Source organism: Apostichopus japonicus, chromosome 20 (assembly GCF_037975245.1).
Source record: "Apostichopus japonicus isolate 1M-3 chromosome 20, ASM3797524v1, whole genome shotgun sequence".
NCBI lineage: Eukaryota > Metazoa > Echinodermata > Holothuroidea > Aspidochirotida > Stichopodidae > Apostichopus > Apostichopus japonicus.
This window is the reverse complement of record NC_092580.1, coordinates 1,088,832-1,101,982: the sequence shown is the minus strand read 5'-3', so window position 1 is coordinate 1,101,982 and position 13,151 is coordinate 1,088,832. Positions and strand designations below refer to the sequence as shown.

General features: G+C 36.3%; 1 protein-coding gene across 6 annotated transcripts in view; it reads left to right on the top strand.

Annotated features, from left to right (window-relative positions):
* Positions 1-13,151, top strand: part of LOC139961004 (gamma-adducin-like) — a 214,734-nt gene that overhangs the window by 158,299 nt on the left and 43,284 nt on the right. The window lies entirely within an intron of this gene.

Below are 13,151 nucleotides of genomic sequence, written 5' to 3'. Positions count from 1 at the left end.
GCTGTTTTTTTACAATATTTTTTTTTATATTGCTTCCTGGGCTTTGTTCAGCTATTACATTATATCAGCTCTTGGGTATCGAAAGTTTCAACGCGCATGTTGAAATAACTAGCATAGTGTTGGTTTCCAAAACTTTCCAGTTATTATTTGCAAGCCCAATTTTTGATAATTCTTTTATTTCCATTTTTTTTGTAGTTGTCTCCACTTTACAGCGTTGTTTTGTATCTGTACATTTAATTGTTTTTGTATTGCTATGTTTTACTTTCTATGTATAACGTTGAATGTAAAAAGCAGGGCCTTATTGGAAATCAGCTTTTGCTGAATAAGCAACCCTGGATAAAAATGCGAATAAATAAAAAATGTCGGGCATTCGGGCCTTCCATACACTCGCTCAGCGCCCGCAACACAATTTCATAATCTAAGGTACATCCCTCCGACCATCCTATTGATATTATGTGCTATTCGCCTCATAAGAATAGGAGGATGCTGTTAGCATTGAATGTTATAAGGGGATCCGTAGATACAAATTGGCACCCGTGATCAAATCTCCGTATATTTAACTCGGTTAGCGTAAAGCTAACTTCTCCCGAGGACCTGAAGTATCATAACCAATGGTGAAATGAAAAATATAATAATATACAATAAATAATAAGAACATTAATATAAGAAAATGAATAATGACTGGGAGTCATTTTTCCAAGAACAAGAGCCATTTCTGAAATCACGTAAAGGTTGCCACATATTCCAAACTAGTATAAGCGCATGAAAAGAAGAACGATAGCCGCCCGTTTTTTCCCTTCAGATCTCAGTACGAGAAACATGTATTTTATTTGTATAATAGAACAACTTTCGTTAATATTTTCCTACCCTAGCTATATGTCGATTTTACAAAACCTTCATGAAAACAGACTTTTTGAAAATGGATTTTGAAGCTCAGTCAACAATTTAAGAAATGCTTAGGCCTACCGTTAAATACTGGCGTCAAAAAATACATTTCGTATTTATTCCAATAAAGATCCACAACGGATAACAATGCTAAGTAGAGCTTACTTAAAGAGAAATAGAAGCTGCATGTACAGCATGGTCATTTTAAGTATACAAGTACTATACAAAGAGATCGAGTTCACCGAAACATCCCTTTTCCTTATCACCTGAGGAAAACCGTCTTTTATAAATTATAGTAGGCCTACCATACAGTACTTTACATTTGATACAAAAGTTTCTTCTATACAACAGTTTCCCAAAATTTGTATGTGTCGCAATAGTTTTAAGTTTTAACCAAGGGCAGTACCATTCATAATTTGCATATTACACCAAAATTTACAATCGGCGTCCAGATGGCGGGAAAATGTAACATAATGTTCAATCTGTTGGGTCGTTCCCATGGTGCGATGAACTTGGGCAAGTTGCCAAGTTCGAATGTCGATGACCTACTTATGTTCAGTGACCAATGTCAATGGGAATTATGTGTGTAAAAACTCGTGTTTTTCCACGTGTAATATATATAGAAGTTTTACGTAAGGGGAGTGAATTTCGGGGCGGCTCGTTGATTGTGAGGAAGCACTTATCTAATCATCAATTTTTGTGAAAAATATCTTACGTTTTTTTTCTCCAGAAAATGTTTTTGACTAGTAATTGGAAACTCAATGTATCAAGAAGTACTGAGTCTAGACCTTATCATTGCATTTTGGGGGAAGACAGATCTTCAAGTGCAAAATATTGTTTTTTCATTCAAGGTTATCGTGGTTTTCTTGCGAGGTGTATACGGCGTAACTTTCGATGTAGGCTTAGAATTAGGATCGGCCGATGCCTACCTAGTTTGCATGAATTTTTACCTAAATTCAATTTAATTTAACGGGAATCACTAAGCATGTCGGAAAGACAGGACTCGACTTACTACTAATACTTTAAGTTTAAAAGTCCACAATGAAAAGTTTTTAACTATCAACAAGTCCCCACCTGTTTGGAACTTCAGACAACAATAATGTAACTAGGGGCTACATAAATACGGGATTATAAACTACATATATAAGAATAGTACAGATTTATTTATATCGTTAATCGGCTGTTGTTTACTCCAGAAAATATACTTTCAATACGTACAATATCAATCTTCGTACAAAAGTTCTTAAAAATAAAAAAAGTAGCGAAAGATAACTAGAAATGACATCGTGGAACCCCCCACCCCCGCATTAATAAACGAATCCATTTCATTACAGCATCAACTCTGAAGTACCGAACAGCAGTGTGTAACAGTACCGTACCCTATGCTATAATAATATACAGTCCCGTGCGAAGATGGATTTAATTTGATATGCTCCCTTCGGTTCTGGATCAAAAACTATTAAGTCGTTATAATTATTATCACAAAATGTGGTGAAATGCATAAGGGTGAGATTTTGTACACGGGAACCTTCACAATCATCGTTTGAAGGAAGAATAAATAACGAAAATTTCTGAATAACTTTGAGGTCTCGTAAATGATGCTGAGTTCACTAACGTTCGATATTTGGTGTAGGCTATAGGTCCAAATTACTACGTGAAAAGTTGATTTGTTAATATGTCTAGGCCAGTGCGTAAATTGACAAGATATTATTCAAACTAAGAACACAGGAACCAGAAATAAACATGTTTTCTTTTCTTTCTTTCAAATAGTAACACGTAGATATTTTTATTATGTCCTGGATTCCCGGGAATGATACCGAAACGAATGTAATAACCAGTTGTTTTCCCAATACCGGTAGTAGTTACACATTGCACTGTGATCGGGGTTAGTCAAAGCCGGGATCGGGATGCCGGTATTCACTTGACTACCGGGATCCCGCACAACCCTAGTAATGAAATAGCCTATCTTCCCTCAAAATTGGTACATTGTACGTAATGCAACTCTTCTCATGCATGTAACAAAGGCTTGTATGTATCCTTGTGTATGTATAGGCCCCTACTAAACCACCTCAGGAGTTTCTCGGAAAAAGAAAAAGGATTTCCAAAAAAAAATTTCCAAAGATAAAAAAGATGACGATTGTCCGTACCAAGTAACCATGTGTTTATGAATAGCGAATGGCCTAACCTACTAGATGTGTTAATGGCCCGAAAAGCGCCAAGAATAGTTACCCAAACTTTCCATCTCAAAAAGTATCTCAGACAAATCATCCATCTTCAATCTTTACCAAAATGTAATTTTAATACCTAATTCTTACACTCCGACGTTATTTTGTACTTATGTTCAATATAATTCCGTTTATGAACAAATAAAAAATATGCCGAACTTAGTGTTTAACATCCTTGTTCGTCACTATTATTAACTCCATTCAAGCTCAATTAGAAATTTAAGCTTAGGCCAATCAAACTAAGTAAATAGTGACAACGTAACTAGTGTAGGATTACTGTTTAACGTTTCCAGATTGATATAAAGGAATGATAAGAACTAAAAACAACTCCAATGATGTTTCTAATAATAAAAAATTGCATTTACTTGTGCAGCATTAATTTGAACAAAAATATAGACCGTATTCAGAGGCCGGTTTCTCAATGTTACAACATAGCCTTAGGGCCTAATGCGACAGCTATGGATTCGGGGCACATGAAAATCTCAGGTTTGGATGTAGTAACGTTTGGGAAATTTCCAAGCGTCGGTTATGAAAATTAGCGGTCGTCTGGTGTTATGTATTAAAGGCAAGCCAGACGCGGAAAAATCAGGAACCGGTGAATAAAAATCACGAAAATCCGAACCGGCAGCTAAAGGGAACTAAGACACGGAATACACTTCATACGATCATATGTCGCGAGTACTGTATGTACGCCTGTAGCTATAGCTGTGCATGCCTGTGAACAACGTTGATCTGTTGATCACTTGCATATAGCTGACACACTAGCTAATGCCGTGAGCAAACCGCATGTTCGTTGGTCCGTGTGATAGGGTTAAGATAAGTGGTGTAAGCAGAGCTGAAGCTCGAGATAAGCCCAACCCGAGCTCCCCCGCTTGAGGTCGGGTTGGAAATGCAACTTCGCTGTAAGGGGACTGTTTCCCTAATGACAAGCCTAGCCTAGACCTAGTTATGCCAGTGCAACCCTGACTGTAGCTGGACTGAGTTAGGCCTAATGGACCTATATGCTGTGTATCTCGATCATAGGAATTGAAGTTGAATATGGCCATAAGAAGTAGCCTACTACTACTATGGGCATAGCAATACTAGGTCTAATGCTATGCATGAAGGCCAAGACTGTCTATAGATAAACAGTCCTACTCAAATTCACTCGAGCATTAAGAACTTGTTACTTGATAGCATAAACTACCCCCAATACTGCCACTAGGATTCATCCTTGAGCTCACCTAATTAATTCACCAGTCAACATGTATGGTTGTAAACATAAGTGCTCTAAATCTAATGGCCAGCACTACTTTCCTGTGCATGAAGACATGTTTGGCTTGCCCAATGAAAAAATACTCTGTGTGCTTAATTAATCATGAATTTGTGCAGAGGAGCATTAAGTATGCCTAGCATTACCAAATGGGGTAGATATTCAATATTCCCTTTTTTGGCCAATGACAGGGGAGTCAGGTGGTATTGCAATAAGTATATGGAAGATTGTAATGGCTTAGCCTAAGATACTCCTAGGGTAAGCACCTAGCATGCTATGCAACAACGCTTTGATTGAAGATTTGATAACAGACTTATCAGCCATACGGCTAGTTCTAAATTAGCTAGGCTTTACACAGTTACAGTTTCAGCCAAAAATTCCATTAGGCCAATACAATTTGGCCTTCTGCCACTGGCTAGAGTTTAAAACAATAGGGTTAAGAATTAGACTAGGCTCATGCAGTACATCAGCAAAAATCGTTTACAACAAAAGTCGATGACTATTGCTACTGTAGGGTTTTGCAGGCCTGCCAACTCTCGCGGTTTACTGTACAACTCTCACTGCAAGTCTTCAACATTTTACAAAAGTTTGTTATACCTTTGAGTTTGACATCAGCATTTTGGAAATTGGGTCTGTTCATGTTTCACGGTTGCCAAAGGTAGCAAATTTTCAAATTACAGTACAGAACTTCTATTCTAAATAAAAAAAAACATAATTAATATCTGCAATTTATGAATTAGAATTGACCAGACCTTAAACTATTCCGGAAATTATATTCAAGATGGTAGAAAAGTGTGACAATCTATAAATTTTCCAAAAGTGGTTCTTTTCTTAATGGTGGTGCCACTCCATTACTGCTACATTTTGGGAATTCTGTCGTTAGTTCCTTTATTAACATAAAATTTACTATAATCAGACAAGTTTTCAATGATATTGATGATGTTATCAAAGAAAAATTAGAGTATCGTGAGAAAAATCACAATTTTTCCTGAATTACAGTTTTCTCTTTAAAGAGCAAAATTGAAAGTAATTGAAACAAAATACCATAAAATCAAACCACAACATAAGCATATATATATTAACCAAAAGCTGACAGTTTTGGGTAATGTCCTCTCAGATTTTTTTGTCATGACTCTTGTTCCGAACATCACCTATCCAAATAGATCTTGTTTCAGACATCACCACCAATGCTTCACCTAATATAACCTAATACTTAGTAATAAAACATATATTGTTCATTTAAAGGCAATAATAATGAGTAAACAAACATGTTATTAATTGATAACCTTACTAAAAAAGATATATAAACTCTTAATAGGTTCCAAGTTCGAAACAAAGAAAAGTGATCAACAAGACATAAATTTATTAAACACAGGCCATGCTTGTTAATACTAAGCAATACATTTCAATGTGTAACACGCAGGCACACAAAATTCTTAGTAGTTGCATATTTGCACGCACTGTTCTGGCCTCGGTTAAGCATTAGGAGTTGAGACCGTTAACTTACTTAGCCCGATCTGATATTACAAGATGACTTCTCCTGAGCTGGATACCGATGAAGAGTACAGTATCATTGGAAAATATCGTTTGTCAGGACTGTGCCCTGAAAATTCAACATTAAATGTAAAAAGATCGATACGGAAAAGATCGAAGAGTTTAGACTAACGGGAGCAATAAACAGCCACCGAGCTTTGTGCTGAAAAGTGTGAGCAGTAATAGTTTTAAATCAAGAAAAGCCAAAATCATGCAATTTAAATCATTGAAATTAAAAAAGCTTCACTGTCCAGTATCAAAAGTATTTGCGAAATTTGATACAGCATTCTGTTCTGTACAAGAATGTTGTTGGTATGATTGTGTATGGTTCTGAATGCTATTTTCCTTTTTTTTTAGGTGGGTGTGGATATGATTGGACCCCTTGCAGAGACCATCAATGGAAATAAGTACATCATAACCCTATGTGACTATTTTTCAAAATTGCCAGAGGCTGTTGCTGTAAGAGACGAAACAGCATAAACCGTTGCAAACTTTCTGTTTGAAACCATGGCCAGGTATATATCCATGTACTTTGTTTTTACTTTACATAACATACTTTTGAAGTTAGTTACGTAGACCTGCATTTGTTCTCAGTTTTACCTGTGACCCAGAAAGCGGCAAAATGGTTACAGAAATTTCTTGAAGTTGTTTTATAAGTTAATGTTAATAAAATGTTAGTGGGATAACGGTCAGTGCATCTAAGACCAGGTGTTATGTCAGTGCTTAACTTACTTGTTTTGAAATCAGTGCTAAAAGAATCTCCTGATTAAACCACGCAGCCACTCTGAAGATGCCAATAGTTTACTGCATTACTCTAACCAGTACTTTAACAACTTGTTTAATTTTCCATTTATTTAGATTTGTGTGCATGAAAATTTTCATCTCAGACCAGAGAGGAGAATTTGTTAATGCTCTGAACAAGTCCCTATTTGACATGACAGGGGTGAGCCACAGAGTATCCTTCAGCTACCACCCACAGACCAATGGGCTGGATGAAAGATTCCACCAAACTCTGCAAATGTCACTCATCAAAGTTGTCAATCAAAACCAAGATGACTGGGATGAAACACTGTCTTCCATTCTCATGGGGTACCGTACAGCAAAACATGGTTCAACAGGTCTTTCTCCTTTCGTTGTGATGTTTGGAAGGTTTGTAATAATTCAAACCTACCATTGCTGAATAGAGGTTTACATTTGTAAAGGTCATATACTGTACAGAGAAAAGCAATCAGGGACAAGAGAGTTTGGACAAATCCTGCATAGCTACACTGATCCTCTATAGGATAAAATCTCATTCGACACATCCCAGGTACAGGGAAAAACTGCTAAATAGAGGACCACCAATAACCCTATGTAAGTTACAACACCTAAACAAATAAACAGATTAACTCTGTATATGGTACACTCTTCAGCAAGTACAAAAGATGAACATTCATTAAACTATAAAAGCATGCCAATTAATTAAGATACATGCAATTAATGCCACTGACATTGGTTTTGTTTTTCATATACTATATATCATATTTTGGGCTGGTATGCAATTTGGACCTATAACAGCACAGAATATACTTTGGTTTTATATTTCTGCTGGTTTGAGTATGTGATGTGACTCAAATTTATGGTTCCAGGGTCTTAATAGCGAAAATAAAATATAAAAAAAATTAAATATTCTTCAGTCAACAAAGTGTTGGGAATAATTGATTGTTAATTTATCTTCATATATCCAGAGAGCCATTGTTACCAGTCGACATTGAAGACTCCATTGTCCAACCAGAATCTCTTGCTGCAGCGATGCACAGAGGGAGAGGGTTTTACAACTCATGTCACAGTCGCAGGACATAATCAAAGGTTTTGTGAAAGAAAATATTGGCAAAGCCCAAGAACGGCAAGAAAAAGAATTTTGACTAAAGGCAGCAATCAAAAGAGGTTATTACATAATGCTATGTTGTGCATTGAAAACTGACTGTAGTTAAATGAATGGCAACATATACATTGTATTATGATGTTTATGTATATTTGCTGGATTTTGTTTTATTCAGACCTTCAAAGTTGGTTCTAGTGTTCTCGTCCAGAATGCAGGAAAGGATGCCCGAAGAGGAAGGAAGTTCGAAACTCTTGGCTTGAGCCGTATGGAGTCAAGGCTGTGAATGAGAAAGGGCTGTACACACATACTAACAGTTCCACAGGCCTTCCTTTGAAGAAGAAATAGGACCAAAATAGATTTTAGCTGACGTTCTCTTGTTAGCTCCAATCTGAAGAATGGTAGGTTGGTTTGAGGTGATCCTTGCAGCAATGACGAGCTAAGGAGGGTCGTTATTGCTTTTGGTGCAGATATCGTGCAACAAAATGAGTGGGCAGGGCTTAACATTAATAACTGTTAGCTCCAATCTGAAGAATGGTAGGTTGGTTTGAGGTGATCCTTGAAGCAATGATGAGCTAAGGAGGGTCGTTATTGCTTTTGGTGCAGATATTGTGCAACAAAATGAGTGGGCAGGGCTTAACATTAATAACTGTTAGCTCCAATCTGAAGAATGGTAGGTTGGTTTGAGGTGATCCTTGCAGCAATGACGAGCTAAGGAGGGTCGTTATTGCTTTTGGTGCAGATATCGTGCAACGAAATGAGTGGGCAGGGCTTAACATTAATAACTGTTAGCTCCAATCTGAAGAATGGTAGGTTGGTTTGAGGTGATCCTTGCAGCAATGACGAGCTAAGGAGGGTCGTTATTGCTTTTGGTGCAGATATCGTGCAACGAAATGAGTGGGCAGGGCTTAACATTAAAACCTGATCTGCAATTGCTCACCAACCATATGTGGTATGACTAAAGTTTATTGGGCTGAGCAGGTTGGTTACCCAATGCAATGTTTTCAGTGCTATTTTGATTTTGCTGCATATTGATGAGATGTGTGACAAAACAGGGCTCAGCTGAAATTTCCTTATAAACACAGAATCGGAAGAAATTTATTCCATTTGAGTTGATACTTAACATAATGATACCTCATAGCCTGCAGGAATAGTCCATCTCGTTTTCTTGGCAGATATTTTCCATTTTCGCCCATGTTTGTTGCATCTCAATCATCATTGTTAGCTTTTTCTAATATTTGTAGAACCTTAATTACTATTAAGTGTGTGCAACCCCCCCTTCCCTCCCCCTCCCCCCACACACACAAACAAACGCATACACAAATTACTCATGTTACATCATGGAAACCATAATGCATTTTAACTTGGTTGATTTTTCATATATTGAACAAACTAATATTAAGAAAATGTCCCTTAACATATTGCTTAATTCAAAAGGGAATTGCGATATAGCATCATTACGGTAATGTTGCTTTACTATTCCAGTGTTGTTGTTATAGGAGAAATGATATACTGCTTAAATCTTCATGGTGGTGGCAGCAACCCAATGAGATTCCTGGCTTGCAGCCGACAACATCAGGAACTTGGACAAAGTTGGTTGAGTTGATAATCTAACACACTGTCTAGACTGAGTTTGCAGGAAGAAGAGCCATCAAATTACCATTTCCCCATAGAGTGGTGTAGCTGGGAACCACATTGCACTTTGCATGTGTGGTTGGAGTATTAATTTTATACAGGTTGTAAAACACTGCATGAAGTCACATTTATTCTTTCATCAACATTGATTCTATCATCACAGTAATCCTCATAGAGGCAGTTCCAGAATAGGGACTGATATAGACCATCTTAAATTTCTGTTAGTTTAAAAAAAAATAAGGATACATTTTATACATACAGTATATTTGATACACAGTATACATAATATATGTGTTCAAGATCTTGCCACAAAGGCCAGTGTCTGCAGCTCAGCATTATACAAGTATGGAAGTAGATGTTGTGTTACGTGGCCAATATCTCAGGACGTAACAGATACAGGGATATTGTGACGCTGGCCAGTTTCTTCGGACATAATCATCACACTTCATTAACTTTGCTATATGGTGCCATGTTTTACAGATAAAAACGTTGTAATTAAGCAATGTGTAAGTATACTCGAGTTTTCAAATTTGCTTGCAACTATATTGAATCAATAATTTCCATGCATGAGATATTTTCAACATATATCACCCCAAAATGGTAATATTTGCAGTGGTTGGGATAACTTGATAACTTGTTGGTACATGACTCTGAAAATTATTACAGTACCAGCTATACTTGTAAGACTGTACCCATGCTATTGGTATAGATCTGCATTTATTGGTTCTTAGCAAATAACCATCCAACATATGAAAATCAATTTAATACTGTATAGCTTCTCAAATTGATTCAGTTGAAATCTGAATTTTATTGTCAACAACAATTAACAATATGCCATCTAATTGCAATGAATGAACTCAAGAAAGCATTTATTTGCAAGGAATAATTTGTCCTCTAAAATCCAAATTGCTATTCAAAATGTAAAGAGAATTTTTTTTTTTTTTCCAACTTGTCAGTTGCTAGAAGTACCACATACAGGTTTTAAACTGCTCTAACAAGTTCAAAGGAAAAGTTCAGTCATAGAGGTCATCTAATTTTCATCTTTTTTTAATTGATTCCCCTAACTAATTTTAATTAAACGTTAACTCAATTAACGATTTAATTAATTGACTGATCACTCACTCAATCAATAATTACAGTGAGACAATTCATTAAAAATGATTCAATTGAAATAACTGGTTGACAACTTGTCAGAATATATCAGCTTTATCAACTATTCATACAACTCATTTTAAACCATTTGACCAATATGTACAGGGAAGTTGAAAGAACAGAGAAAATTCAGAAAACAAGTCATGACTTTGGAATGAATTTGTCCCAATTCAGCCAACTTAAAGGACATCATATTTCTTAATTTGTCCAGTTTGCAATTTTGTCTTAAAAACATGTAGTGGTCCTTCAAATTCAAATTAAAGGTAAGTAACCTAAGACAACCCATGCAGCTTTAGAAATAATTCATTAAGGCAGGGATTGCAAGCTATGGAGGTGCAAGACTTCATGTGACTTGATCCTCCCCACCTGGAAATGTTGAAAAATGAAAGACTTTTACTGTGCCAGGACCATATCCTTGACAAAACCTTATGCCTGGAGAAGTAAAGGGAAAAACCCAACCTATATCAGCACAATTGCAAGGGGCATTTTGTGATGTTCCAACCCCATCCCAAGGATTGGCACTTATTGCAGAATATCATAATTTTCACTTCAACAATGAAGGGTTTTAAGTTTTATTATCCCCCAAATATACTAGATTTTCCAACATGGGCACTCTTCTTTGTCAAGTTCATGATACCTCTACTCCTTTCTCCCAGTAGCATATTCCAACAAATGGTTATTAAGATATGATGTGTTTATCATTTTACTTGATGAGAGTAACTTTTCAGCTACAGAAGCTAGTGACAGACTTCCAAGAAAGTGCTTTGAAACATCAAGCAATCATTAACAAAAAATAGATAAAAATGAAGGTTGCAACCCAAATCTTTTCCACTTATATTGATGAGCCACCCATGTCAGATGTAGATTTCCTACAAATCTAAATTTTCCTTCTTTTTTTTTAGCTTCTTTGCAGCATCATTCGACACTATAATGGACATAGCTCTGAATTAATGGAAGTAATCAAAGCTCTCTTCCGCGCAATTTCAACCTGAACTTCATGGGCCTCCTGTCTCGCAAGGTTGAAACAGATTCTTCCAGAGTTTGATTCAACTGCACAGGAGGATGCATTAGAATTCCTTGGTGCAGTTTACACATCATCATGCACTTCCTGTAACCAAAGCCAGTGCAAACTTTTAGATGAGTAAGAGATATAGATCGTTCTGTGAAAAGCATCAAAGCAACACAAACAAAAATAAGTGAACTTTTCAATATATTATTTAAAATTATGCCATGTTGGCCCAAAATATGCAAATATTCAAATATGGTCACCTTTGGTCAAAATTCTATAAACTGTTTTTATTACCACTTTTGATGAAATTTACCTCACGGGGACATTCAGTCATCTTGTGTGTTCATTAAGAATGTCTGAGAACAATTTGGACTAAGTGCCTCCATGAAAGTAACTTGTTGAAAACTTCTAGCAATTAAAGCATCCTATAATTTGGGGCATATACAGACTACCTTTAACATTGAAACTGATTGGGAATTTGCTTAGGTTTGCAGGGAATTAGTCATTTTTGAAAGAGGTATTATGGCACCAGTTAGATCTGACTGATAAACTTGCATCAATACAATGAGGATGCACATTTTGTAAGGCTGGGTTTAGATGATAGTCTGTATCTGATTGATAAGTTTGTTGCTCTTAATAATAATTCTGATAATTTTAAGTAAAAGCTGAATGAAAGTTTTCATTTATACCTGATAATCCAGAGGGTAAAGGAACAAATGGGAATTGCAATAGAAATGCAACATTGTTGTAATGAGTAACTTATTTTTTCCTTTCCAGGTACTTCTTCTTACATACAACAAATGAGATGAAGTGGACTTCCTGCAATGAGACTTGGCACTGTCGGGCAAACTCCTATCCAGTAATTCCGATATATCCTAGTAACAAGGGCTATATGTCATGCTTGAGTATGCAGGGACACCTTGAGGTGTGTCTAGATTGCAAAGATCTTGAAGGCTTTTGTGAGTCCTGGTGAGTTCCTGCAAACTCCCTGTTTTTGTCATATTGTTTTCATTCCATGCTGTTTTGTGTTATGTAAAATTGTTTCAATATGTAACACAATGCATTTTTGTGAAGTAGCAGTATGTGTGTTTATGAGTGTAATGCTAACAGCCTGTCATTACAATAACTCAATAAACTGACAAATGAACAGGAGTCAAATTCTGAAACTATTAGTGATGTAAGTTAATGGCCAGAATTCATACGTTGAAAATTTTCAGGTTTAGAGTCCAGCTTGAGTTGTAATGATCCCATTGAGCAGTTCTAAATACTGTATACAGGCATCTTTTCATATTGACTGTAGATCTCTGGTGTTATGTCTTTCTCAATTAATTTATTTAAAGTGTTGTGGAAAGAGTTAATTTCACATAGGGTGACATGTATATGTGAAATTAATTAACTAGTTAATTGTATTCTTTGCTATATGTACTTTGCAAAGGGATTATTATAAATAGTGCACATACAGGAGAACAATGGTCCAGTGTGACGAAATTACACTAAATCACCATCGTCGCCCTAAGTGGTGAGTTTATGCTATGTCGTCCTAAGTGTTGTGAAAAGAGATGAATTCACCTACGGCGACAAAGGTGTCGCCTTAGGTGC